The following is a 27,404-nucleotide window of genomic DNA, read 5'->3' on the forward strand; positions in this document are numbered from 1 at the left end:
GTCTGTGATGGTTTATTGTTGTTGAGCCCCATGCACAAATTCCATAGGCGAGATAGGGGTAAATAAGTGAGTGATATAGGGCCAGGAGGGCTTACTGTGGAACATAGTACCATATCTTCGATAGTACGCCCACGGTCTTGGAAAGTTTTTTGGAAATTTGTTGTATATGTGTTTGAAATTTGAGTCTGTTATCAAGGTGGATTCCTAAGAATTTTCCCTCTGTGAGTTTTGTATCTCATGACTTTATGCATTAAGAACTAAGCAGGTTAAACCCTACTAAGAGCACCGGCCCAGATAATATCTCATCTAAGTTCCTAAAAGATGGTGCCTCTGAATCGTAGTAATAAGTTGTCACAAGTTATATACACTGATGGATCTAAACAGGAGTCTTCTGGCAGGGCTGCAACTGCTCTTGTTGCCACCTCCCTAGTTAAGAACGATAATAAATTTGTTGAGTTAGGCATAAGAATTAACAACTGGGCGTCTACACTGCAAACTGAATTGTTTGCAATCCTAATGGCGCTAAAGCTAACCTATGACACTGAGCTTGACTCTGTCATCATTACTGATTCTATGTCATCATTGAAGGCTCTTGACTCATATAATGACTCCAACAACATGCTCATTGGAGAAGCCAGGTATAGATACTCAAAAATTAGGGACAAAGGAATTAATGTACAATTGCTATGGATCCCATCACACATTGGATTACTCCTTCATGATAAAGTTGATATGTTAGCCAAGAAGAGTACCCAGAAGGAGAATGTAGAATATAACTTTGGTATAACTGTGTCTAGCATTAGGAATAATATTAGGAGAGAAGTAAATAATGAAAATGATTGTTATAGGAATGCAGTTAGAAGCCTGAGTAGATCTATAACCCACTATGATAACATGAACGTAGATAAGTATGTTTATGGAGCAACTTGCAATGTGAACAGACTGACTGATGTTGTAGTGGCCAGCCTTAGGCTTGGTTACAAGTACTTCTGGCAGTTTGGGAGACACACAGATGATGATCAAACTAAATGTAAATTATGTGATCAGGCATATGGTCACTCTCTTGAACACTATGTGCTTAATTGTCCACTCATTGAGGAATACAGAGACAGACAGTATAATAACCTATGTGACATATCAAGATATCTTATTAATGAAAATAAGATACCAGATATACTAAGCAAATTTCCTAAATTTGCTTGTAACAGATAAGTGAACTATAGATATGTAGATATAAATCCATATGTATTCCTGTTAACCCTTTGGGGCCTAGTTCCTAGGCCTTTTGTGTATCCATATGCTCTCGCGCTACCGTCCACAGGATGGATATGGGGTGCACAATAAACTAGCCACTTCGGTGGCAAAATCTAAAACAAATCTAATCTCTGAATCGCCAGTTCCCATTGCTCACCTAACAAATTTTTCCATCACCACTAATGCCGTACTGGAAAAGTTCAAGGAGGCCAGAGTTACTCCTATCTTCAAGAAAAATAGTAGGTCTGATGTAAGTAACTATAGGCCTGTTAGAATACTCAGTGTAATATCCAGAATTCTAGAGGGGGCGGTGTACTGTCAAATTGTTAAGTACCTTAATAACATCAACATTCTCCATAGTTACCAAACAGGTTTTAGAAGATCTTACTCAACCGACACTTCCCTAATTAATCTGATGGATTACATGAGAATTAAAATGTCGATCGGGAACCTCATAGGAATGGTAACCTTAGACTTGAACATTAAAATGGTATAAAATACCGACAGGTTGTTAGGTAAGACACATATGCAACAGTTAGGTATCTTTATTGTGAAACGTTTCGCCTACACAGTAGGCTTCTTCAGTCAAGTACAGAAAAGTTGATAGAAGCAGAAGATACTTGAAGACGATGTAATCAGTCCATCACCCTTAAAGTTTTGAGGTGGTCAGTCCCTCAGAGGGACTGACCACCTCAAAACTTTAAGGGTGATGGACTGATTACATCGTCTTCAAGTATCTTCTGCTTCTATCAACTTTTCTGTACTTGACTGAAGAAGCCTACTGTGTAGGCGAAACGTTTCATAATAAAGATACCTAACTGTTGCATATGTGTCTTACCTAACAACCTTAGACTTGCAAAAGGCCTTCGATAATGTCAACCACAGCATATTATGTAAGAAACTTCAAGTTATAGGCATTGGTTCTGTACACTGGTTTAAGTCCTACCTTAGCAACAGGAGACAAATTGTCAAAACCAACAAAACAGAATTAAAACCTCTGCCGATAACATGTGGAGTCCCCCAATGTAGTATTCTGAGTCCCTTATTATTCCTTTGTTGTGTTAATGACACATCCATCAGTGTTAAGTGCAAACTCCAACTGTATGCAGATGACAGTGCTCTGTTAGTGTCAGGTAAAGACCCACAAGATATAGCTAACACAAGAGCTGGAGTCCTGCAGCAAATGGTTAGTAAATAACAAATTATCGTTATGCCTCGAAAAAACTGAAGCCATACTCTTTGGCTCGAAACATAAACTGAGAATGGTAAATAATTTTAATGACCAGTGTAATGGGGAACCCATCACCTCAGTTTCCTCAATAAGATATCTAGGAATCCATGCATGTCAGGAGAATTGATAGAGAACAGTGTAGTAAAGAAAGTGAATGCCAGACTGAAGTTCCTCTACAGACAAGCACAGTGTCTACCTACCGAGGCTCGCAGGACCCTATGCTAGTCCTTATACAATGTCATATGGACTATGCTTGCTCTTCATTGTACTCTGCCTTGACAATAAAACTGAAAGATAGACTGCAAATCACCCAGAACAAAATGGTAAGATTCATCCTGGGGCTGGATCCAAGAGAACATGTAGGCCAGGATGAATTACAACAAATGGATATGCTGAATGTTGAAGACAGAGTAAAAACTGAAGTTAAACCAAATTCATAAAATTGCTCACAAACAATGTCCAGAATATCTTGCTGCCAATTCTGTCAAGGCTCAGAACCAAAGCAATCATAGTACTAGGGGACAGAGCACAATTTTGTAGTACCCACAGTTAGTGGTCAAGCTTCAAACACCTTTTATTGTATATCAATAAGTGAATGGAACAGATTGCCCGCATATATCAAAGCCAGTCATAGTATGAACCAGTTCAAGAAGAGAGCCAAAAGGTGCCTAATGAATATAGCTACAGAAAGGGAGGAAAATGTTTTTTAATTTTTTTTTAGCTAACACACATGTAGTCTTCCCTTATTCCTAATATATCTCCTTTAAAGTGTAATAATAAGAAATTATCACCATTATATTATAACAGTAAGGTAAAAGGACCCCAATGGAAATAAGTCACTCTGACTTTTTTAGGTTATCCCAGGTACTTTACACATATGCTGCTATGTATGATAATCTATGTAACTTTATTTGTGTATACCTGAATAAACTTACTAATTATTTCAGAACAGCAATACCACAGCAGAAAGGAAGACTTGAAGAATGCCTGTGCTTTACACCGAAACTTAAACAACCACTCAATCAACTACAAAGACGCAAGATTCATTGCCAGGGAAGAAGACACTTAAAGACACAAGATCTTAGAATCATCTTTTTTCTTTATATCCAACAACTTCAACCCCAACAACGACTTTTACAACATAGCTCAACCCCTTGTCACTAACTTCATCATTATCCTACACAGCAACAAACCTATTTGCCCATTCCGTCACTATTCTCGTTATATATAACCAAGTAGCCTCTGCTCAGGTAGATCTTTTTTGTTACTAGATAACACTCACTGTGTGCCAGAAATATTGTCAATAAAACACTGAAGTATTATGAGTTTGTGTCTGTTTTAAACTGTTTATCTTCATCGGGAAGTTGAGCTGGATAAAGTGTAACTGAGAGTCACCCTTAACAACCCAACAACAACAACAACAAGTTGGAACTGCACAGGTATTAGACGGAGTGTTGCACAGGTATTAGACGGAGTGTTGGACAGGTATTAGACGGAGTGTTGGACAGGTATTAGACGGAGCGTTGGACAGGTATTAGACGGAGTGTTGGACAGGTATTAGACGGAGTATTGGACAGGTATTAGACGGCGTGTTTGACAGGTATTTGACGGCGTGTTTGACAGGTATTAGACGGAGTGTTGGACAGGTATTAGACGGAGTGTTAGACAGGTATTAGACGGAGTGTTGGACAGGTATTAGACGGAGTGTTGGACAGGTATTTGACGGCGTGTTTGACAGGTATTAGACGGAGTGTTGGACAGGTATTAGACGGAGTGTTGGACAGGTATTAGACGGCGTGTTGGACAGGTATTAGACGGAGTGTTGGGCAGGTAATAGACGGAGTGTTGGACAGGTATTAGACGGAGTGTTGGACAGGTATTAGACGGAGTGTTGGACAGGTATTAGACGGAGTGTTGGACAGGTATTAGACGGAGTATTGGACAGGTATTTGACGGAGTGTTGGACAGGTATTAGACGGAGTGTTGGACAGGTATTAGACGAAGTGTTGGACAGGTATTAGACGGAGTGTTGGACAGGTATTAGACGGAGTGTTGGACAGGTATTAGATGGAGTGTTGGACAGGTATTAGACGGAGTGTTGGACAGGTATTAGACGGAGTGTTGGACAGGTATTAGACGGAGTGTTGGACAGGTATTAGACGGAGTGTTGGAAAGGTATTAGACGAAGTGTTGGACAGGTATTAGACGGAGTGTTGGACAGGTATTAGACGGAGTGTTGGACAGGTATTAGATGGAGTCATGGACAGGTATTAGATGGAGTCATGGACAGGTATTAGATGGAGTGTTGGACAGGTATTAGACGGAGTGTTGGACAGGTATTAGACTGAGTGTTGGACAGGTATTAGACGGAGTGTTAGACAGGTATTAGACTAAGTGTTGGACAGGTATTAGATGGAGTGTTGGACAGGTATTAGACGGAGTGTTGGACAGGTATTAGACGGAGTGTTGGACAGGTATTAGACGGAGTGTTGGACAGGTATTAGACTAAGTGTTGGACAGGTATTAGACGGAGTGTTGGACAGGTATTTGACGGAGTGTTGGACAGGTATTAGACTAAGTGTTGGACAGGTATTAGATGGAGTGTTGGACAGGTATTAGACGGAGTGTTGGACAGGTATTAGACGGAGTGTTGGACAGGTATTAGACGAAGTGTTGGACAGGTATTAGACGGAGTGTTGGACAGGTATTAGACGGAGTGTTGGACAGGTATTAGACAGAGTGTTGGACAGGTATTAGACAGTGTTGGACAGGTATTAGACGGAGTGTTGGACAGGTATTAGATGGAGTGTTGGACAGGTATTAGACGGAGTGTTGGACAGGTATTAGACGGAGTGTTGGACAGGTATTAGACGGAGTGTTGGACAGGTATTATACGGAGTGTTGGACAGGTATTAGACGGACACTTGAGAGTGACTGAGGTGTAAGTAAGGTTTATTGTTCTCTCAGATTTGTAAAATTTAAGTCTGGTTTTATTTACTATTTTATAAGTGTGTTATTGAATTTGTGTTATAATAGCACTTAACACTTCCTAGTAAGTTTTTATTCAGGTACACATATATACACTTACATTATCATACATAGCAACATATGTGTACATTACCCAGGATAACACATAACACTCACTGACTTATTTACATAAGAAAGAAGGAACACTGCAGTAGGTCTGTTGGCCCATACTAGGCAGGTCCTTCACAACCCAGTAACTGACCAAAGTCAGTCAGGATGGAGCACTTCAGAGTGATGGAGCACTTCAGAGGGATGGAGCACTTCAGAGGGATGGAGCACTTCAGAGGGATGGAGCACTTCAGAGGGATGGAACACTTCAGAGGGATGGAGCACTTCAGAGGGATGGAACACTTCAGAGGGATGGAGTACTTCAGAGGGATGGAGTACTTCAGAGGGATGGAACTCTTCAGAGAGATGGAGCACTGCAGAGGGATGGAGCACTTCTGAGGGATGGAGCACTTCAGAGGGATGGAACTCTTCAGAGGGATGGAGCACTGCAGAGGGATGGAGCACTTCCGAGGGATGGAACACTTCAGAGGGATGGAGCACTGCAGAGGGATGGAGCATTCCGAGGGATGGAACACTTCAGAGGGATGGAGCACTGCAGAGGGATGGAGCACTTCAGAGGGATGGAGCACTTCAGAGGGATGGAGCGATAAGTGATGAGGTGATAAGTGATGAGGTGATAAGCGATGAAGTGATAAGCCTATAGAGGCAGGTGCCAGAAGTCGCCAGAAACTTACCACAGGTCAGCTGTTTTTAATAATCTTCCTGGCCTGCTAGTGTACTCGCATATAATCTAGTGATACCAGTGAAGAGCAGAATACAGTTTTGTAGTAGCAACTAACCAGTATTATAATGGTACTTAGTGGAGTGGAGTGACTTTCATTAGTTTCTTTTTTCTTGAAATACCAGACGTATACTGTGAATTTCATATAACCTGTAGTTACCAGCGGTCGCAATATACACAACGAGAAGCAATTATTACTACAGAAAAAGCGTCCTTCCTCCAAAATTTGCACCAGTCAACTATAGTGATAATATAGCATTTATTATGGTGGAGACGGAAAAAAAAAAAAAATAGAGAAGCTAGATACAGCGATTGATAAACAAGGGTGGAGGTCGACCATTCGTCATTGTAGGAGTGCCAGCAGTCACCGGCTCTTCAACACGCAAGTTATACTTTTGTATCAATCAAATCACATATTACTCGGGTAGATAATTTCCAGTAGATCCTTCATGTGTTAGCTCAAATCACCGACCAGTATGGTTTAAATAAGTGACCCATTGATCAGATCAGATAGACTGGTCCGAACCCTTGACTGGTCCGAACCCTTGACTGGTCCGAACCCTTGACTGGTCCGAACCCTTGACTGGTCTGAACCCTGGACTGGTTTCAAACGGTTTCGTTGTGCACTACCTAGCAGGTTATTAATAGAATATTCAAGAGGTTGCTAGTAGAATTGCAGTAAATCAACCATTCAAATCATTATGAAGCTGTGTGTAGTCTGTGGTCAGTCAAACAAACGGGCTTCCACATGCATAAATTGTCATTTTTGTGGAAATTGGTGTCACGCCCCTTGTGCAGATATCCAAGAACTAGCTACAAGCAGTATTAAAACAGGGAAGTGTTTTTGGGTATGCCCAAATGAGATAAATCTGTGGACTAAAATCACAAGGGTATTAAAAGAGGTCAACATCAAAGCTGCTTTCATAGAAAACCTGGAAGCTTTCTACAACAGATGGGAACATAAAAAGTCTGGGCTGAATGGTACTGCCCTTGATATTGGCCATGTAGTCAGAAACTGTAAGGCTGGAGATGATGTCCTGGAAGTCAGTAAATGGGGGGCTGATAGTGCTGTCCTGGGAGACAGTAATGGTGAAGCTGGAGGTGCTGTCCTGGGAGACAGTAATGGTGAAGCTGGAGGTGCTGTCCTGGGAGACAGTAATGGTGAAGCTGGAGATGCTGTCCTGGGAGACAGTAATGGTGAAGCTGGAGATTTTGTCCAGGTAGTCGGGAATTATACACAGGAAGGAATACATATAAATGACCTCATAGGGGACAGGAGCCATAGTAGGGAAACAAGTGTAGTCAAAGATAAGATAAAACCAATATTGCAAACTAGAAATACCGCAGGAAATAGCAAACAAGAGGACTCCACTAGCAATAGTGAGGATATATTACCAAAAACAACTGGTGGGAGCTCCATTGTTGGTGCTAGGGAGGATAAAAGTAAGACAGGGAAACATGCACCAACAGGGAATACAGTCACAGAAACCCAAGGCAAACGGAAACCAAGCCAGTGCACATACTATGCACTCGGTATCTGCTGGCATGGGAAATCTGGAAAAACAGATGGGACGTGCAACTATGACCACCCTAGAAAATGCCTTGCCCATATGACAACAGGAAAATGCAAACTCCCTTCCTGTAAGCTTTTTCACCCTGAACTGTGTACCTCTTCAGTACAGGAAAGACTGTGCTATAACTTAAATTGCCAGGCATACCATCTAAAGGGGACAAAAAGATACAAAACATCCAGGCTATGGGAAAACCTGGGTAGCCACAGCCACTCAAGAGGGAGAGGTTTTTTAGTGCCAGGAAGGAAAAAAAACTGGCAGGAAATGGCAGAAATCGTACACCAAATCCAGTCATTCCTGGAGTGGAACCACAGTCGATGGCCTCCACTCCAAACCAACAGATACAGATACTAATGCCGGAAAAAAATCCCCCCCCAGTACCAACAATACCACCAGTCCGATAACATTCTTCTTTGCAAATATACAGGGTCTAAAGCCAGCAACAAACAACAAAATACCTTTCATCCGTGGACTGCTTGCAGAGGCAAAGGCAATGTTCGCGGCTTTCACTGAGACCCACATAAAGGATCACTTGGACAACGAAATATGGATCCCAGGTTACAACCTATACAGATGTGACAGAGTGAACAGGAAAAAGGGGGGGGTTGGCCTGTACATTGCAGAGTCACTTGTTTGCACAGAACTGCTAAATGCCTCAAATGATGTAGTGGAAGTTTTAGCAGTAAAGGTCGAGAACCAAAACCTAGTCATTGTGGTAGTCTACAAGCCTCCGGATGCAACATCCCAGCAATTCCAGGAACAGCTGTTAAAAATTGACCACTGTCTGGAAAACTTTCCAGCTCCTGCACCCAACATCTTGCTCCTGGGGGATTTCAACTTAAGGCACCTAAAATGGAGGAATATAGCAAATAATATTGTTGCAGTAATAACACCAGGAGGCAGCTCTGATGAAAACTCACACTCAAGCGAGCTTTTAAATATCTGCACAAAATTCAATTTAAACCAGCAAATAATAGAGCCTACTAGACTGGAGAATACACTAGACCTCATCTTCACTAACAATGATGATCTGATAAGAAATGTCACCATATCAAAAACAATATACTCAGATCACAACATAATTGAGGTTCAGTCATGTATGCGCGGAGCCCCAGACCGACATAATGAGATTAGTCACGAGGGAGCATTCACCAAATTCAACTTCAATAACAAAAACATAAAGTGGGACCAAGTAAACCAAGTCTTAACCGATATAAGCTGGGAAGATATACTAAGCAACACAGACCCCAACTTATGCCTAGAACAGATTAACTCGGTGGCACTCGATGTATGCACAAGGCTTATTCCTCTAAGAAAAAGGAGGAGTAGATGTAAAACAGAAAGAGACAGGCGCTCCCTTTACAGGCGACGGAAAAGAATAACAGAGCGGCTAAAAGAGGTCAATATATCTGAAATGCGTAGGGAGACACTGGTCAGAGAAATAGCAAGCATCGAACTTAAGCTAAAAGAATCCTTTAGGAGTCAGGAATCGCGGGAAGAACTAAAAGCCATAAATGAAATCGAAAGAAACCCAAAGTATTTCTTCTCCTATGCCAAATCAAGATCGAGAACAACGTCCAGTATTGGGCCCCTACTTAAACAAGATGGGTCCTACACAGATGACAGCAAGGAAATGAGTGAGCTACTCAAGTCCCAATATGACTCAGTTTTTAGCAAGCCGCTAACCAGACTGAGAGTCGAAGATCAAAATGAATTTTTTATGAGAGAGCCACAAAATTTGATTAACACAAGCCTGTCCGATGTTATCCTGACGCCAAATGACTTCGAACAGGCGATAAATGACATGCCCATGCACTCTGCCCCAGGGCCAGACTCATGGAACTCTGTGTTCATCAAGAACTGCAAGAAGCCTTTATCACTAGCCTTTTCCATCCTATGGAGAGGGAGCATGGACACGGGGGTCGTCCCACAGTTACTAAAAACAACAGACATAGCCCCACTCTACAAAGGCGGCAGTAAAGCAACAGCAAAGAACTACAGACCAATAGCACTAACATCCCATATCATAAAAATCTTTGAAAGGGTCCTAAGAAGCAAGATCACCACCCATCTAGAAACCCGTCAGTTACACAACCCAGGGCAACATGGGTTTAGAACAGGTCGCTCCTGTCTGTCTCAACTATTGGATCACTACGACAAGGTCCTAAATGCACTAGAAGTGTGACCATGGCGTAATAGCGCACAAAATGCGCGCTAAAGGAATAACAGGAAAAGTCGGTCGATGGATCTATAATTTCCTCACTAACAGAACACAGAGAGTAGTCGTCAACAGAGTAAAGTCCGAGGCAGCTACGGTGAAAAGCTCTGTTCCACAAGGCACAGTACTAGCTCCCATCTTGTTCCTCATCCTCATATCCGACATAGACAAGGATGTCAGCCACAGCACCGTGTCTTCCTTTGCAGATGACACCCGAATCTGCATGACAGTGTCTTCCATTGCAGACACTGCAAGGCTCCAGGCGGACATCAACCAAATCTTTCAGTGGGCTGCAGAAAACAATATGAAGTTCAACGATGAGAAATTTCAATTACTCAGATATGGTAAACATGAGGAAATTAAATCTTCATCAGAGTACAAAACAAATTCTGGCCACGAAATAGAGCGAAACACCAACGTCAAAGACCTGGGAGTGATTATGTCGGAGGATCTCACCTTCAAGGACCATAACATTGTATCAATCGCATCTGCTAGAAAAATGACAGGATGGATAATGAGAACCTTCAAAACTAGGGAGGCCAAGCCCATGATGACACTCTTCAGGTCACTTGTTCTATCTAGGCTGGAATATTGCTGCACACTAACAGCACCTTTCAAGGCAGGTGAAATTGCCGACCTAGAAAATGTACAGAGAACTTTCACGGCACGCATAACGGAGATAAAACACCTCAATTACTGGGAGCGCTTGAGGTTTCTAAACCTGTATTCCCTGGAACGCAGGAGGGAGAGATACATGATTATATACACCTGGAAAATCCTAGAGGGACTAGTACCGAACTTGCACACGAAAATCACTCACTACGAAAGCAAAAGACTTGGCAGACGATGCACCATCCCCCCAATGAAAAGCAGGGGTGTCACTAGCACGTTAAGAGACCATACAATAAGTGTCAGGGGCCCGAGACTGTTCAACTGCCTCCCAGCACACATAAGGGGGATTACCAACAGACCCCTGGCAGTCTTCAAGCTGGCACTGGACAAGCACCTAAAGTCAGTTCCTGATCAGCCGGGCTGTGGCTCGTACGTTGGTTTGCGTGCAGCCAGCAGCAACAGCCTGGTTGATCAGGCGCTGATCCACCAGGAGGCCTCGTCACAGACCGGGCCGCGGGGGCGTTGACCCCCGAAACTCTCTCCAGGTAAACTCCAGATAATGTAATATATACAGACTTTGCAAAAGCCTTCGACAAGTGTGACCATGGCGTAATAGCGCACAAAATGCGTGCTAAAGGAATAACAGGAAAAGTCGGTCGATGGATCTATAATTTTCTCACTAACAGAACACAGAGAGTAGTCGTCAACAGAGTAAAGTCCGAGGCAGCTACGGTGAAAAGCTCTGTTCCACAAGGCACAGTACTCGCTCCCATCTTGTTCGTCATCCTCATATCCGACATAGACAAGGATGTCAGCCACAGCACCGTGTCTTCCTTTGCAGATGACACCCGAATCTGCATGACAGTGTCTTCCATTGCAGACACTGAAAAGCTCCAGGCGGACATCAACCAAATCTTTCAGTGGGCTGCAGAAAACAATATGAAGTTCAACGATGAGAAATTTCAATTATTCAGATATGGTAAACATGAGGAAATTAAATCTTCATCAGAGTACAAAACAAATTCTGGCCACAAAATAGAGCGAAACACCAACGTCAAAGACCTGGGAGTGATCATGACGGAGGATCTCACCTTCAAGGACCATTACATTGTATCAATCGCATCTGCTAGAAAAATGACAGGATGGATAATGAGAACCTTCAAAACTAGGGAGGCCAAGCCCATGATGACACTCTTCAGGTCACTTGTTCTATCTAGGCTGGAATATTGCTGCACACTAACAGCACCTTTCAAGGCAGGTGAAATTGCCGACCTAGAAAATGTACAGATAACTTTCACGGTGCGCATAACGGAGATAAAACACCTCAATTATTGGGAGCGCTTGAGGTTCCTAAACCTGTATTCCCTGGAACGCAGGAGGGAGAGATACATGATTATATACACCTGGAAAATCCTAGAGGGACTAGTACTGAACTTGCACACGAAAATCACTCACTACGAAAGCAAAAGACTTGGCAGACGATGCTCCATCCCCCCAATGAAAAGCAGGGGTGTCACTAGCACGTTAAGAGACCATACAATAAGTGTCAGGGGCCCGAGACTGTTCAACTGCCTCCCAGCACACAGACCCCTTGCAGTCTTCAAGCTGGCACTGGACAAGCACCTAAAGTCAGTTCCGGATCAGCCGGGCTGTGGCTCGTACGTTGGTTTGCGTGCAGCCAGCAGCAACAGCCTGGTTGATCAGGCTCTGATGCACCAGGAGGCCTGGTCACAGACCGGGCCGCGGAGGCGTTGACCCCCGGAACTCTCTCCAGGTAAACTCCAGGTAAACTTCAGAGGGATGGAGCACTTCAGAGGGATGGAACACTTCAGAGGGATGGAACACTTCAGAGGGATGGAGCACTTCAGAGGGATGGAGCACTTCAGCAGGATGGAACACTTCAGAGGGATGGAGCACTTCAGAGGGATGGAACACATCAGAGGGATGAAGCACTTCAGAGGGATGGAGCACTTCAGCAGGATGGAACACTTCAGAGGGATGGAGCACTTCAGAGGGATGGAACACTTCAGAGGGATGGAGCACTTCAGAGGGATGGAGCACTTACGAGGGATGGAGCACTTCAGAGGGATGGAGCACTTCAGAGGGATGGAGCACTTCAGAGGGATGGAGCACTTCAGAGGGATGGAGCACTTCAGAGGGATGGAGCACTTCAGAGGGATGGAGCACTTCAGAGTGATGGAGCACTTCAGAGGGATGGAACACTTCAGAGGGATGGAGCACTTCAGAGGGATGGAACACTTCAGAGGGATGGAGCACTTCAGAGGGATGGAGCACTTCAGAGTGATGGAGCACTTCAGAGGGATGGAACACTTCAGAGGGATGGAACACTTCAGAGGGATGGAGCACTTCAGAGAGATGGAGCACTTCAGAGGGATGGAGCACTTCAGAGGGATGGAACACTTCAGAGGGATGGAGCACTTCAGAGGGATGGAGCACTTCAGAGGGATGGAGCACTTCAGAGTGATGGAGCACTTCAGAGGGATGGAACACTTCAGAGGGATGGAGCACTTCAGAGGGATGGAGCACTTCAGAGGGATGGAGCACTTCAGAGGGATGGAACACTTCAGAGGGATGGAACACTTCAGAGAGATGGAACACATCAGAGGGATGGAGCACTTCAGAGGGATGGAACACTTCAGAGGGATGGAACACATCAGAGGGATGAAGCACTTCAGAGGGATGGAGCACTTGAGCAGGATGGAACACTTCAGAGGGATGGAGCACTTCAGAGTGATGGAACACTTAAGAGGGATGGAGCACTTCAGAGGGATGGAGCACTTCAGAGGGATGGAGCACTTCAGAGGGATGGAGCACTTCAGAGGGATGGAGCACTTCAGAGGGATGGAACACTTCAGAGGGATTAAGCACTTCACAGGGATGGAACACTTCAGAGGGATGGAACACTTCAGAGGGATAGAGCACTTCAGAGGGATGGAGCACTTCAGAGGGATGGAGCACTTCAGAGGGATGGAACACTTCAGAGGGATGGAGCACTTCAGAGGGATGGAGCACTTCAGAGGGATGGAACACTTCAGAGGGATGGAACACTTCAGAGGGATGGAGCACTTCAGAGGGACAGAGCACGATCATAGTACTATGGGAAGAGAACAATCATAGTACTAGGGGAAGAGAACAATCATAGTACTAGGGGGAGAGAACAATCATAGTACTAGGGGAAGAAAACAATCATAGTACTAAGGGAAGAGAACAATCATAGTACTAGGGGGAGAGAACAATCATAGTACTAGGGGAAGAGAACAATCATCCTGGAGTTTACCTGGAGAGAGTTCCGGGGGTCAACGCCCCCGCGGCCCGGTCCGTGACCAGGCCTCCTGGTGGATCAGAGCCTGATCAACCAGGCTGTTGCTGCTGGCTGCACGCAAACCAACGTACGAGCCACAGCCCGGCCAATCAGGAACTGACTTTAGGTGCTTGTCCAGTGCCAGCTTGAAGACTGCCAGGGGTCTGTTGGTAATCCCCCTTATGTGTTCTGGGAGGCAGTTGAACAGTCTCGGGCCCCTGACACTTATTGTATGGTCTCTTAACGTGCTAGTGACACCCCTGCTTTTCATTGGGGGGATGGTGCATCGTCTGCCAAGTCTTTTGCTTTCGTAGTGAGTGATTTTCGAGTGCAAGTTCGGTACTAGTCCCTCTAGGATTTTCCAGGTGTATATAATCATGTATCTCTCCCTCCTGCGTTCCAGGGAATACAGGTTTAGGAACCTCAAGCGCTCCCAGTAATTGAGGTGTTTTATCTCCGTTATGCGCGCCGTGAAAGTTCTCTGTACATTTTCTAGGTCGGCAATTTCACCTGCCTTGAAAGGTGCTGTTAGTGTGCAGCAATATTCCAGCCTAGATAGAACAAATGACCTGAAGAGTGTCATCATGGGCTTGGCCTCCCTAGTTTTGAAGGTTCTCATTATCCATCCTGTCATTTTTCTAGCAGATGCGATTGATACAATGTTATGGTCCTTGTAGGTGAGATCCTCCGACATGATCACTCCCAGGTCTTTGACGTTGGTGTTTCGCTCTATTTTGTGGCCAGAATTTGTTTTGTACTCTGATGAAGATTTAATTTCCTCATGTTTACCATATCTGAGTAATTGAAATTTCTCATCGTTGAACTTCATATTGTTTTCTGCAGCCTACTGAAAGATTTGGTTGATGTCCGCCTGGAGCTTTGCAGTGTCTGCAATGGAAGACACTGTCATGCAGATTCGGGTGTCATCTGCAAAGGAAGACACGGTGCTGTGGCTGACATCCTTGTCTGTGTCGGATATGAGGATGAGGAACAAGATGGGAGCGAGTACTGTGCCTTGTGGAACAGAGCTTTTCACCGTAGCTGCCTCGGACTTTACTCTGTTGATGACTACTCTCTGTGTTCTGTTAGTGAGGAAATTATAGATCCATCGGCCGACTTTTCCTGTTATTCCTTTAGCACGCATTTTGTGCGCTATTACGCCATGGTCACACTTGTCGAAGGCTTTTGCAAAGTCTGTATATATCACATCTGCATTCTTTTTGTCTTCTAGTGCATTTAGGACCTTGTCGTAGTGATCCAGTAGTTGAGACAGACAGGAGCGACCTGTTCTAAACCCATGTTGCCCTGGGTTGTGTAACTGATGGGTTTCTAGATGGGTGGTGATCTTGCTTCTTAGGACCCTTTCAAAGATTTTTTTTATGATATGGGATGTTAGTGCTATTGGTCTGTAGTTCTTTGCTGTTGTCATAGTGCTAGGGGAAGAGAGCAATCATAGTACTAGGGGAGAGAACAATCATAGTACTATGGGAAGAGAACAATCATGGTACTAGGGGTAGAGAACAATCATAGTACTAGGGGAAGAGAACAATCATAGTACTAGGAGAAGAGAACAATCATAGTACTAGGGAAAGAGAACAATCATAGTTCTAGGGGGAGAGAACAATCATAGTTCTAGGGGAAGAGAACAATCATAGTACTAGGAGGAGAGAACAATCATAGTACTAGGGGAAGAGAACAATCATAGTACTAGGGGAAGAGAACAATCATAATACTAGGGGAAGAGAACAATCATAGTACTAGGGGGAGATAACAATCATAGTACTAGGAGGAGAGAACAATCATAGTTCTAGGGGAAGAGAACAATCATAGTACTAGGGGGAGAGAACAATCATAATACTAGGGGAAGAGAACAATCATAGTACTAGGGGAAGAGAACAATCATAGTACTAGGGGAAGAGAACAATCCTAGTACTAGGGGGAGAGAACAATCATAGTACTAGGGGGAGAGAACAATCATAGTACTAGGGGGAGAGAACAATCATAGTACTAGGGGGAGAGAACAATCATAGTACTAGGGGGAGAGAACAATCATAATACTAGGGGAAGAGAACAATCATAGTACTAGGGGAAGAGAACAATCATAGTACTAGGGGAAGAGAACAATCATAGTACTAGGGGAATAGAACAATCATAGTACTAGGGGGAGAGAACAATCATAGTACTGGGGGGAGAGAAAAATCATAGTACTAGGGGGAGAGAACAATCATAGTACTAGGGGGAGAGAACAATCATAGTACTAGGGGGAGAGAGCACAACTTTGTAGTACCCACAGTCAGTGGCCAGGCTTCAAACACCTTTTATTGTTCAACAATAAAGGAATGGAACAGACTGCCTGCACATGTCAAAGTCAGTCATAGCATGAACCAGTTCAAGAAGAGTGCCAAAAAGTGTCTGATGAATGTAGCTACAGAAAGGGAGGGGAATGATTTTCTATTTTTTAGCTAACATACGTGTAAATTTTACCTTATTCCTAGTAATGACCCTCGTATTGTAGATAGTTTTAATGACCCTCGTGTAGTAGATAGTCTTTTTAGCATGATAATAAGATGTTATCTCCGTTATAGAATAATAATAAGATATTATAACCTTTATATTATAATAATAAGGTAAAAGGACCCCAATCAATCAAAGAGGCCCAGTGGATATTAATTGTTCTCAAGCACTGCATTATGATGTCTAGCATTTTTAAAATTGCATGGTTTGTGCTTTTACTTGGTTTGAATCTCAATTGGCAGGGGTTGAGTATGTTGCATGATGATAGTAAAGATTATAATTACTTGTGGATTAATTTTTCGAAGATTTTGAATAAGAATAGCAGGTTAGATGTAGGTTTGTAAATATTTATGTCGGGTGGGTCTCCTCCTTTGTGTATTGAGGTAACCCATGTTTTAAGTATTACTGGGATTGTGTAAGTTTACCTGGAGAGAGTTCCAGGGGTCAACACCCCCGTGGCCCGGTCTGTGGCTAGGCCTCCTGGTGGATCAAAGCCTGATAAACCAGGCTGTTACTGCTGGCTGCATGCAAACTAACGTACGAGCCACAGCCCGGCTGGTCAGGAACCGACTTTAGGTGCTTGTCCAGTGCCAGCTTGAAGACTGCCAGGGGTCTGTTGGTAATCCCCCTTATGTATGCTGGGAGGCAGTTGAACAGTCTCGGGCCCCTGATACTTATTGTATGGTCTCTTAACGTGCTAGTGACACCCCTGCTTTTCATTGGGGGATGTTGCATCGTCTGCCAAGTCTTTTGCTTTTGTAGTGAGTGATTTTCATGTGCAAGTTTGGTACTAGTCCCTCTAGGATTTTCCAGGTGTATATAATCATGTATCTCTCCCACCTGCGTTCCAGGGAATACAGGTTCAGGAACCTCAAGCGCTCCCAGTAATTTAGGTGTTTTATCTCCGTTATGCGCGCCGTGAAGGTTCTCTGTACATTTTCTAGGTCAGCAATTTCACCTGCCTTGAAAGGTGCTGTTAGTGTGCAGCAATATTCCAGCCTACATAAAACAAGTGACCTGAAGAGAGTCATCATGGGCTTGGCCTCACTAGTTTTGAAGGTTCTCATTATCCATCCTGTCATTTTTCTAGCAGATGCAATTGATACAATGTTATGGTCCTTGAAGGTGAGATCCTCCGACATGATCACTCCCAGGTCTTTGACGTTGATGTTTCGCTCTATTTTGTGGCCAGAATTTGTTTTGTACTCTGATGAAGATTTAATTTCCTCGTGTTTACCATATCTGAGTAATTTAAATTTCTCATCGTTGAACTTCATATTGTTTTCTGCAGCCCACAGAAAGATTTTTTTGATGTCAACCTGGAGCCTTGCAGTGTCTGCAATGGAAGACACTGTCATGCAGATTTGGGTGTCATCTGCAAAGGAAGACATGGTGCTGTGGCTGACATCCTTGTCTATGTCAGATATGAGGATGAGGAACAAGATTGGAGCGAGCACTGTGCCTTGTGGAACAGAGCTTTTCACCGTAGCTGCCTTGGAATTTACTCTGTTGACTACTACTATCTGTGTTCTGTTAGTGAGGAAATTATAGATCCATCGACCGACTTTTCCTGTTATTCCTTTAGCATGCATTTTGTGCGCTATTACGTCATGGTCACTCTTGTCGAAGGCTTTTGCAAAGTCTGATGATTTGTTGACCACTGTTGCAATGGTGGATGAAAGCACATTAGCTGTTATTTTGATCAGTAGTGGTGGTATTTGTGCTAAGATTCCTTATTTATTTTTCAGTGAGTTTATTATCAAAGATACCTCAGATGGATCAGCTGGAATAAGGTAGAGGGTGTTCAGAAAACTTCCAACAAGGTAGTCACTTGCTTGAAGACTGGTAGAGAAGAAATCATCTAATATATTGGCTTTTCAGTAGGTTAGATATATGTATGGTTCATTGAGTTTGGTTAGGCCAGTATCTCTGGTTTTGGTGCTTTTTCTAGAACAGATGATTTGTGGAAGTGTGTTCTAGGTGTTCTTCACATCACTTCTCATTTCATTAGCCTTCTAGCACAATAGAGCTGTTTAGACTTCCTTATTAGTTTGGTAATACTGATGCATAGTGTTTGGTTTGTTCTTTAGTTATTAAGCCCAATTCGTACTGTTTTTCATGGTTACATTTTTATGAATGGGCTTGAGGATACTATTTATTACCCAGGGGTTACCCAGTCTTTACTGTGATCTGCTTAATTTTAATAGGGTAATGTCTATTGTAAAGGCTTTGTATTTTTTTTTTTTTTTTTTTGAAAAGAATCACCAGTGCTCCTGTCACCAGTAATGTATGTGTGTGCCAGTTAATGTAACTTACTGCTGCAGTGAAGTTATTAATGATGTCTCATCATGGAAACAAAACGAGATCATATTAGTTTCAAGTGGTTGTAGTGATACTGGTCCTGTGGGGAGCAGCAGCAGGATAATACTGCACCACCTCTAGGGGCCCTTAACAACAACAACAGTTTGGCGTGCGTCATGGGCACCAACATATGGTGTGTGATTCTCTCCTACTTTATCCATTTATCACCGATGCAGATTACATGGTGAGTTTAAATATGTGGCCTGTAGTTATAACTTTTCTCTTGACATATGCAAGACATCACCATCCCTGTAGAAGCCATTATTAGATGTACTAGTCATTATATTTTGTTGTTGCAGAAGTACTATGAAGATTCTATGTTCAATAAAGCCTAGAGATAAGGCCTGTGTTTCTATCACAACAATTTATTGAACATATACATCACGGACCGTTGGTCAGTCCTTATGGTGAAATGTCTACCAGTTAAATAATGCCTCCAGTGGCGAACTGCTTCTATGATGGCCTGGGCTTCCTTTTCTACAGCAGCATAACATTTCTCTGATCCTTGAAAAGTTCTCGAAAGGAAGGCTACTGGTCGTCCTGCCTGAGATAAGACTGCAGCAATGGCAATGTCAGATGCATCCGTTTCCACTTCGAATGGTAGGGACTCATCAATGGCTTGAACTACTGAGTTTTCAATGTCCTGTTTGAGAGTATGGAAAGCGGCTTCTGCTTCCTTTGTCACAGGAAATGTGGTAGCACTCAATGGGCGGACTTTACTTGAATAGTTGTAGATCCATTGTGAGTAATAAGCAAAGAGACCAAGAGTTCTTCGGAGTGACTTTTTGTCTTGAGGCATTGGAAGTTCCCGTAGAGGTCGTAGTCGTTCAGGGTCTGGGAATATTGAACCTCCTTCCACTACATAACCAAGGATGCTAAGCCTTTTAGTTGAAAAAGTGCACTTTTCCTCATTGTAACTGATATTTTTCTTCTTGGCGGCTTCCAAAAACTTATCAAGGTTTGCATCATGTTCCTCCTGGGTCTTGCCACAAATGGTAACATTATCTAAATACGCGTAAGTTCCCATGAGTTGCTCTTCCTGAATGAGTGAATCCATAATTCGTTGGAAGCAGGCTACCCCATTGGTGACTCCAAAAGGGACTCTGGTAAACTGATACAGGCCATCACTAGCCTGAAACGCTGTGTATGGTTTATCTTCATTCCTTATAGGGACTTGATGATAGGCACTCTGCAGATCAATTGTGCTAAACACGTAGTACTGAGCAATTTTGTTTACTGTATCGTCAATTCGAGGTAGAGGGTACCCATCAAGAAGTGTAAATTTGTTGATTGTCTCAGAGTAATCGATAGCCAGTCTCCGTTTCCTATAACCATCTTTAACAACAACAACCTGTGCACGCCAAGGGGAATCACTCGGTTCTATAATACCCTCCTTCAGCAGCCTCTGAGTTTCTTTCTCAATGAACATCCGATCCTCATAAGAATAGCGGCGTGACTTAGCTGATATAGGATGGCAATCCGCGGTAAGATTTGCAAACAGCTTTGGTGGGTCTACCCTTAAAGTGCTAAGTCCACAGACAACAAGAGGAGGCAGTTCACCTCCATATGTTAAGGTGACACTACCATGCAGCTTCTGAAAGTCCTGACCAAGGATAACATCAGAGCACAGTTGTGGCAGAATAGCTAAATGTACATCTTGATAATCCTTTCCATTAACTCTGAGATTTACCTTACAAAACCCTAAGGTCTGAATAGAGAGAGATGTTGATGCCATGGAAACGGTACCTGATGAGTGATGTAGAGTCAAGGAGAGCCGTTTAACTAAGTCAAGGTTGATGAAACTCTCTGAGCTGCCACTATCAATAAGACCATCTACTTCTGTTCCTTTGATGAATACTTTCACAACTGCCTTTGACAGTGAATTTGGAGTAGCCGCAGAAGTCACTGTTGCTAGAGTCGCATGATCACTGGAATGTGGGGAGGCACTAGCTCTTGTTGATGCATTAGCACGACATACTTTAGCAAAGTGACCTTTCTTGTGGCATTTATGGCACATTGCTTCACGAGCAGGACACTTTGGACGTGGATGTCTTGAAAAACCACAAAAGAAACACACCGTACCTGCTGCTGCTGTCACTGAGGCAGGTTCCCCAGTAACTTCATTGCAAGAGTCTTGGTCAGGAATTGCAGCACTTACCACTCGAGAAGGCTGAGTGGTACTGTATACTTCAGAATTCTTCTGGGCTGAATCTAGAGCTCTTGCCTGGTCAAAGGCAGCGGCTAAGTCGAGAGTTTTATTCTCCAATAAACGCTGCCTTATTATTGGTGATTGCAGGCCACTGATAAAAGCATCCCTGATGGACTCTTCACAATACTGAGCAGCTGTCACTGCTTGGAAGTGACAGTCCTTACCTAAAATTTTCAGTGCTTGAAAGTATTCCTCTAAGGACTCATCAATCTGCTGGCGGCGAGTTGCAAGGCGATAGCGTGCAAAGATTTCATTTGTAGGTTTAATATACTGAGACTTGAGGGTTTTGATAGCATCTTCGTAGGTATTACACTCAGAAATAGCCTCATATATCTTAGGTGACACAAAATTGATGAGCAGACTTAGTTTATCTAGATCTTCTTTAGGAAGGGCTCCCAAGAAGTTTTCGAAAGTCTTAAACCAGTGCTTCCATTCCTGAGCAGCCGTTGATAAGCTGGGGTCACAGTCTAGCCTCTCAGGTTTCAGTAAACGCTCCATGTTGTGATGTAGTCTAGCGCAGGATCACCACCAGGTAGCCCAGGATTCTATGTTCAATAAATTGTTTATATATGCTTATATATGTTGGTTATGGGGAAGGTGGGGTAGTGATTAGTAGCAGTGTCTGTGATTATCCCTGCTTTGAGAGGAGCTATTATGTTAGTCCAGATATGGTCAGTTGAGGTTACACTTATCTTGTTGTTTCTTGTTTGTTTAGTTAGAGCTGTTACTTGAGAGTCCTTGGCTAGAACAAGGTTTAAGTTGAAATACTGATCACAATGGGGTGATCACAATGCTATGATCTGTTTTTGAGAGAATACTAAATTGAAAGAGAAGAAATTGAACCTTTCACATTACTACTAGTTGTGTGAAGTTCAGGGATAGAAGAGGATGGTCCATGTGTGGCAAAATATTAGTCTCGAGAAATTGCAGAGTCTGTTCTATGGGGATGTGAGTGATCAGAGTGATCTTATTTCTTGTTCATGCTGATACAAACAAGTCTGGACAACAGTTTCCTTGGGTTCTTGAGGTGTGAAATTCTTACAGTTTTTAATAGTTTTGTTAAGTATCCAGTAAGTTTTCCCTGCTAGTTTGTATAGTGCACTTCCTATTGTAGATGTGATTGGATAGAGAAGAATGATTCACTTTTATTATTGTAGGAAGATCTTAAATGAGTACAAGGTGATGATTAGAGGGAAGTTGGCAACAGAGTACAAGGTGAGGATTAGAGGGAAGTTGGCAACAGAGTACAAGGTGAGACTCACAAAATCGCAATGACACAATTGCAAAGAAACCATACCATGGGCGGGTTAAGAATCAGTGATCAGAGAGTCATAAAACTCCACACCAATGCATTAGCCACTGGACCAGCAAGTGACAATAAGAGTCATCCAACTAGGTATATTTATACACCATAGGAAGGTTAGCACAGGCACCACTGTGACTACAAATGCAAGTTTTTACAGACAAATCTCCAGCTAGTATGGTGCAGGTTCTAAACCCGCCTGTGGTATGGTATGTTTGCAATCATGTCATTATGATTTTGTGAGTCATGTTGATGGCTTTGAGGGGACTTAAGCTAGAGTTCGTCATGTCTACGCTAGCTTTCTAGGTTGTTTTCAGGACTAAAAGTAGCTTGAAATTTACAAAAATATTCTATTTTTGTCAATTTTTCTGAGGACTGGTAAGGTCCCCCTAACCCCCTGCTCTGTTTTATGGGTTTTAATAGTTCTGATTCAATTATTGGGATGCCATAAACCGTGACCAATAATTCCTGGTTATATTTTGTTATCCAAGAAATAGAGTAAATCTTTATTTTTTGTGTGATTATGAATTTAACATGGAAGGCAAGTTTAATAAAGAATATTGCTGGGAATGTGAATAATGAGCAGGGAAAAGTTTGTTTTAGTGCCAAGAATATCTACATTGAAAATTTTGGACTGTGTTTATAAATTGTCATTTTTTATTTTTGTGTAAACTTGGCCAGATTACCGATTTCTGTGGACTTTATAGTGTAGTTGTAATAGTTGAATGGCAGTTCTTTGTGCTCAAACACTGACTTTTTTGGGTCATCCCAGGTTCCCTACACTTATACTGCTATGTATGATAATCTATGTAACTATTTGTGTATACCTGAGTAAACTTAGTAGTAATATTGAATTTGGTTGTATGGAAGACTGGAATTGCCTTAAACTAGAACTCAAATTGGGTGAATTGCTAATGTGCAAATTGTACCAGGTTCACAAACTTTGCATCTGTGTAAAACTGTAAGTTTTCCATCAAATTTCATACTTTTCACATCATTACCTTCAGTAAAAATTATCTTCCATTTTGGGAGATTTTTTTTCCTTAAAAAAAAAAAGTGGACACTGAGAGCATTATTAATCATGGGGTGTGGACAGTGAAAAGTCTAAAAGTATTAACACAGTACAATGCAGTAGAGTACAGTACGATAATTTTATTATCTTTTCCAGTGGATAAATGAAGTAACAGATATACAGTAAAGTATTGGTGTGTGGTTTAGTGGTGATGTAGAATAACTTAGTGTGACTCAGAGGAACTTTACAGTAACAACGTAGATGATGTGGCAGACACGGGTAGATAGTTCATCAGTTGTAGATGGTGTGGCATACACAGGTAGATGGTTCATCAGGTATAGATGGTGTGTCAGACACAAGTAGATGGTTTATCAGATTTAGATGGTGTGGCAGACAAAGGAAGATGGTTCATCAGATACAGATGTTTACTTGAGATGAACAGCAGCATTGAAGCTCTTTGTTTACACTCCATATTTAATACCACCATTAAAATTGTACAGTAAGGCCCCACTTACATGGTGGGTTAGGTTCCAGGCTATTGTTGGAAAGCAGACATTGCCAAAAAAGCAGACATTGCCGGAAAGCAGAACTCCATTTTTTCCATTTATAAATGCATATAAATGCCAGACAACAAGTTTACACTAAATTATATTAAGTTAGTAATAGAACTAGGTATTAAAAACACAAAGTAAATTACATGCACAGTACATTCATTACTTATCTTAAAGTATTTGTAATCTTAATGTAAGGCGAGAGGCGAGTAGTACTTATTTGTAGGAAGTCAGGTGTAGGTAGCCCTGGCTCCCGGTCTCATACTTAATAAACAACATATAAAACAACCCAGAGAGTTAAAATACACATACAGTACACTCATTATTTACCTTAAAATATGTGTAGTCTTAATGTAGGAAGAGAGGTGAGTAGTATTTATTTGTAGGAAGTCAGTGTAGGTAGCCGATAGGTGTAGCCCACCTGGGCTACACCTACTGGCTACTTACACTGTGACCCAGAGCCATATTATTAGCATTGATATCCCTTGTTCACTGAATTTAATCATTTCTAACTACCTTTAGATGCCATCATAAACGAAGGGAGAAGTAATGAATAATTCATGCCAAAAATTGTAAACAAAAGTGGAGTGAGGGAGTGGCTGGGCCAAACACAGATTCAAACACGTTTTCTCTGCTGCCTGACCAGAGAAAATGTAATGTTGTCCCTCTGCACGGCTACCACACAGGTCCATAAGTATTATTATCGTAGTACATATAAAATATGCAATAAATGCCAGACAACAAGTTTACACTAACTTATAGGCATTAAAAACACAATAAAAGCTAAGATACACACAGAGTACACTTATTACTTACCTTAAAATATTAATATTAATGTGAGAGGTGAGTGGCAGGGTGTTTATTGAATGAAATCAGAATGGCACACCATCATCCTCTAACTTGGCACTTAACATAGACAAGGATGTCAGCCACAGCACCGTGTCTTCCTTTGCAGATGACACCCGAATCTGCATGACAGTGTCTTCCATTGCAGACACTGCAAGGCTCCAGGCGGACATCAACCAAATCTTTCAGTGGGCTGCAGAAAACAATATGAAGTTCAATGATGAGAAATTTCAATTACTCAGATATGGTAAACATGAGGAAATTAAATCTTCATCAGAGTACAAAACAAATTCTGGCCACAAAATAGAGCGAAACACCAACGTCAAAGACCTGGGAGTGATCATGTCGGAGGATCTCACCTTCAAGGACCATAACATTGTATCAATCACATCTGCTAGAAAAATGAAAGGATGGATAATGAGAACCTTCAAAACTAGGGAGGCCAAGCCCATGATGACACTCTTTAGGTCACTTGTTCTATCTAGGCTGGAATATTGCTGCACACTAACAGCACCTTTCAAGGCAGGTGAAATTGCCGACCTAGAAAATGTACAGAGAACTTTCACGGCACGCATAACGGAGATAAAACACCTCAATTACTGGGAGCGCTTGAGGTTCCTAAACCTGTATTCCCTGGAACGCAGGAGGGAGAGATACATGATTATATACACCTGGAAAATCCTAGAGGGACTAGTACCGAACTTGCACACGAAAATCACTCACTACGAAAGCAAAAGACTTGGCAGACGATGCACCATCCCCCCAATGAAAAGCAGGGGTGTCACTAGCACGTTAAGAGACCATACAATAAGTGTCAGGGGCCCGAGACTGTTCAACTGCCTCCCAGCACACATAAGGGGGATTACCAACAGACCCCTGGCAGTCTTCAAGCTGGCACTGGACAAGCACCTAAAGTCAGTTCCTGATCAGCCGGGCTGTGGCTCGTACGTTGGTTTGCGTGCAGCCAGCAGCAACAGCCTCGTTGATCAGGCTCTGATCCACCAGGAGGCCTGGTCACAGACCGGGCCGCGGGGGCGTTGACCCCCGGAACTCTCTCCAGGTAAACTCCAGGTTAAAGCAAGAGGCTTACGACTCCTCTTTTTGTCTCAGCTAAGCTTAGACGCCATCGTCACTGAGAGCCATTTAGTCAACAAAAGAGTAAATGAGAGAGAGAAAGAGATAGAGTTCCAGCAATGTAAGAACACAAACTGAACAGGTAGTGGGCAATAACATGGTCAGGCAAAATATATGCGTATTAATATGTGCCTATTTTTAGTTCATTCACATACTTTTGTAAGACTTTGTAAAACTTTTACCTCAAAATATTTTTTATTATAATAATAGTAATTACCTCAAAATACAAATACTCTTACATTGTGTACAAGTTGTACAAGTTAGTTCAGAATAAACAAACAGGAACACTCCCAATCTCATGCAACACACCATTTTTAAAAAAGAGTGAATGAAGATATTATTACTATTATCATAATTAAAAAGCACTAAACCCACAAGGGTTGTGAATTGCTATATTTAGAGTGAAGGCATACAAAACTAATATTTTTCTACAGTTATCCCCCAGTGTTTGACTAGAGAAAACGTAATTCTTCCGACACTACCTACACAGCCGCTTTGTAAACAAATCTTATACATCAATTTTTATTCTGTTAGTGTATGTATCATGTTTATATGCTGTGAAACGTGTTTCTTATATAATTTTGAGGAAAATATCAAAGATGGATTAATGAAAAGTTTAATATTAATGTAAAATAAGACATTTGATGTGCCCAAGAGTGATTATTATGTAGTATTGGCGCCATGAGTAGAGAGACTCTTAGTGATTTTAATGTGTACCTGCACACCAGCACAGTGTGTAAGTATATTTAGGAACACCTACCATCCGACTTACGACCTGCTAGACATACGACCATTCGACTTATGACCGTGTTTTCTATGCCAAATTTCTGGGAAATAAACAACTGTCTGAGTTGCACACAGTGTTTATCCTAAACCTTTCAGTATAAAATACAGTACTAACAGCATAAAAAGTAAAGTAAAAAATTAAATACCAAAATAAAACAATAAAATAAAGTCATTACAAAACCGTGATGTTCATATTCAGTAGTAAGGTTTAACTCATGTCCATTTCAACTTACGACCGGTTTGTCGGAACCGATCTCGGTTGTAAGTCGGATGATACCTGTACAGGTACACATAAGTATAATTATCATAGTACATATAAAATACGCCACGTTAAAACGTCAAGAGGCCCTCTCCTAAACTTGTTCTCAGGGTTGATAATTTTTTGGAAAAAAAAATTATTTTTTCTTATGAAATGACAGAGAATATTTTCCCGATCATAATGACACCAAAAGTATGAAATTTGATGGAAAAGCTATGGAATTAAGCTCTCACGAAGTTAGCGGTCTCAACGATGCTGACCCATTGGCAATTTCGCCAACTTTGAGCTCTGCTTTCAGCCAATTTTAGTGTACTAGTCGACAAAAATCAAATCTATTTCACTAGAACTCCATCTTTTCTATCTAATGAATACAAGAAACCACCCATTTACTGATTTCAAGTATG

General features: G+C 42.2%; 1 protein-coding gene across 4 annotated transcripts in view; it reads left to right on the top strand.

The window, feature by feature from the left end:
* Positions 1-3,844: 3,844 nt before the first annotated feature.
* Positions 3,845-27,404, top strand: part of LOC138850994 (tripartite motif-containing protein 59-like) — a 127,842-nt gene continuing 104,282 nt past the window's right edge. For 2 of the 4 annotated variants that reach the window (XM_070080232.1, XM_070080235.1), the window contains exon 1: positions 3,845-3,924. The gene's annotated coding sequence lies outside the window, so the exon portion shown is untranslated. Of the gene's footprint in view, positions 3,948-5,331; positions 5,372-27,404 lie in introns of those variants that run through there. The other 2 variants (XM_070080233.1, XM_070080234.1) reach the window with 2 other exon arrangements.

The sequence above is a fragment of the Cherax quadricarinatus genome, unplaced genomic scaffold (genome assembly GCF_038502225.1).
Source record: "Cherax quadricarinatus isolate ZL_2023a unplaced genomic scaffold, ASM3850222v1 Contig240, whole genome shotgun sequence".
NCBI classification, from domain to species: domain Eukaryota; kingdom Metazoa; phylum Arthropoda; class Malacostraca; order Decapoda; family Parastacidae; genus Cherax; species Cherax quadricarinatus.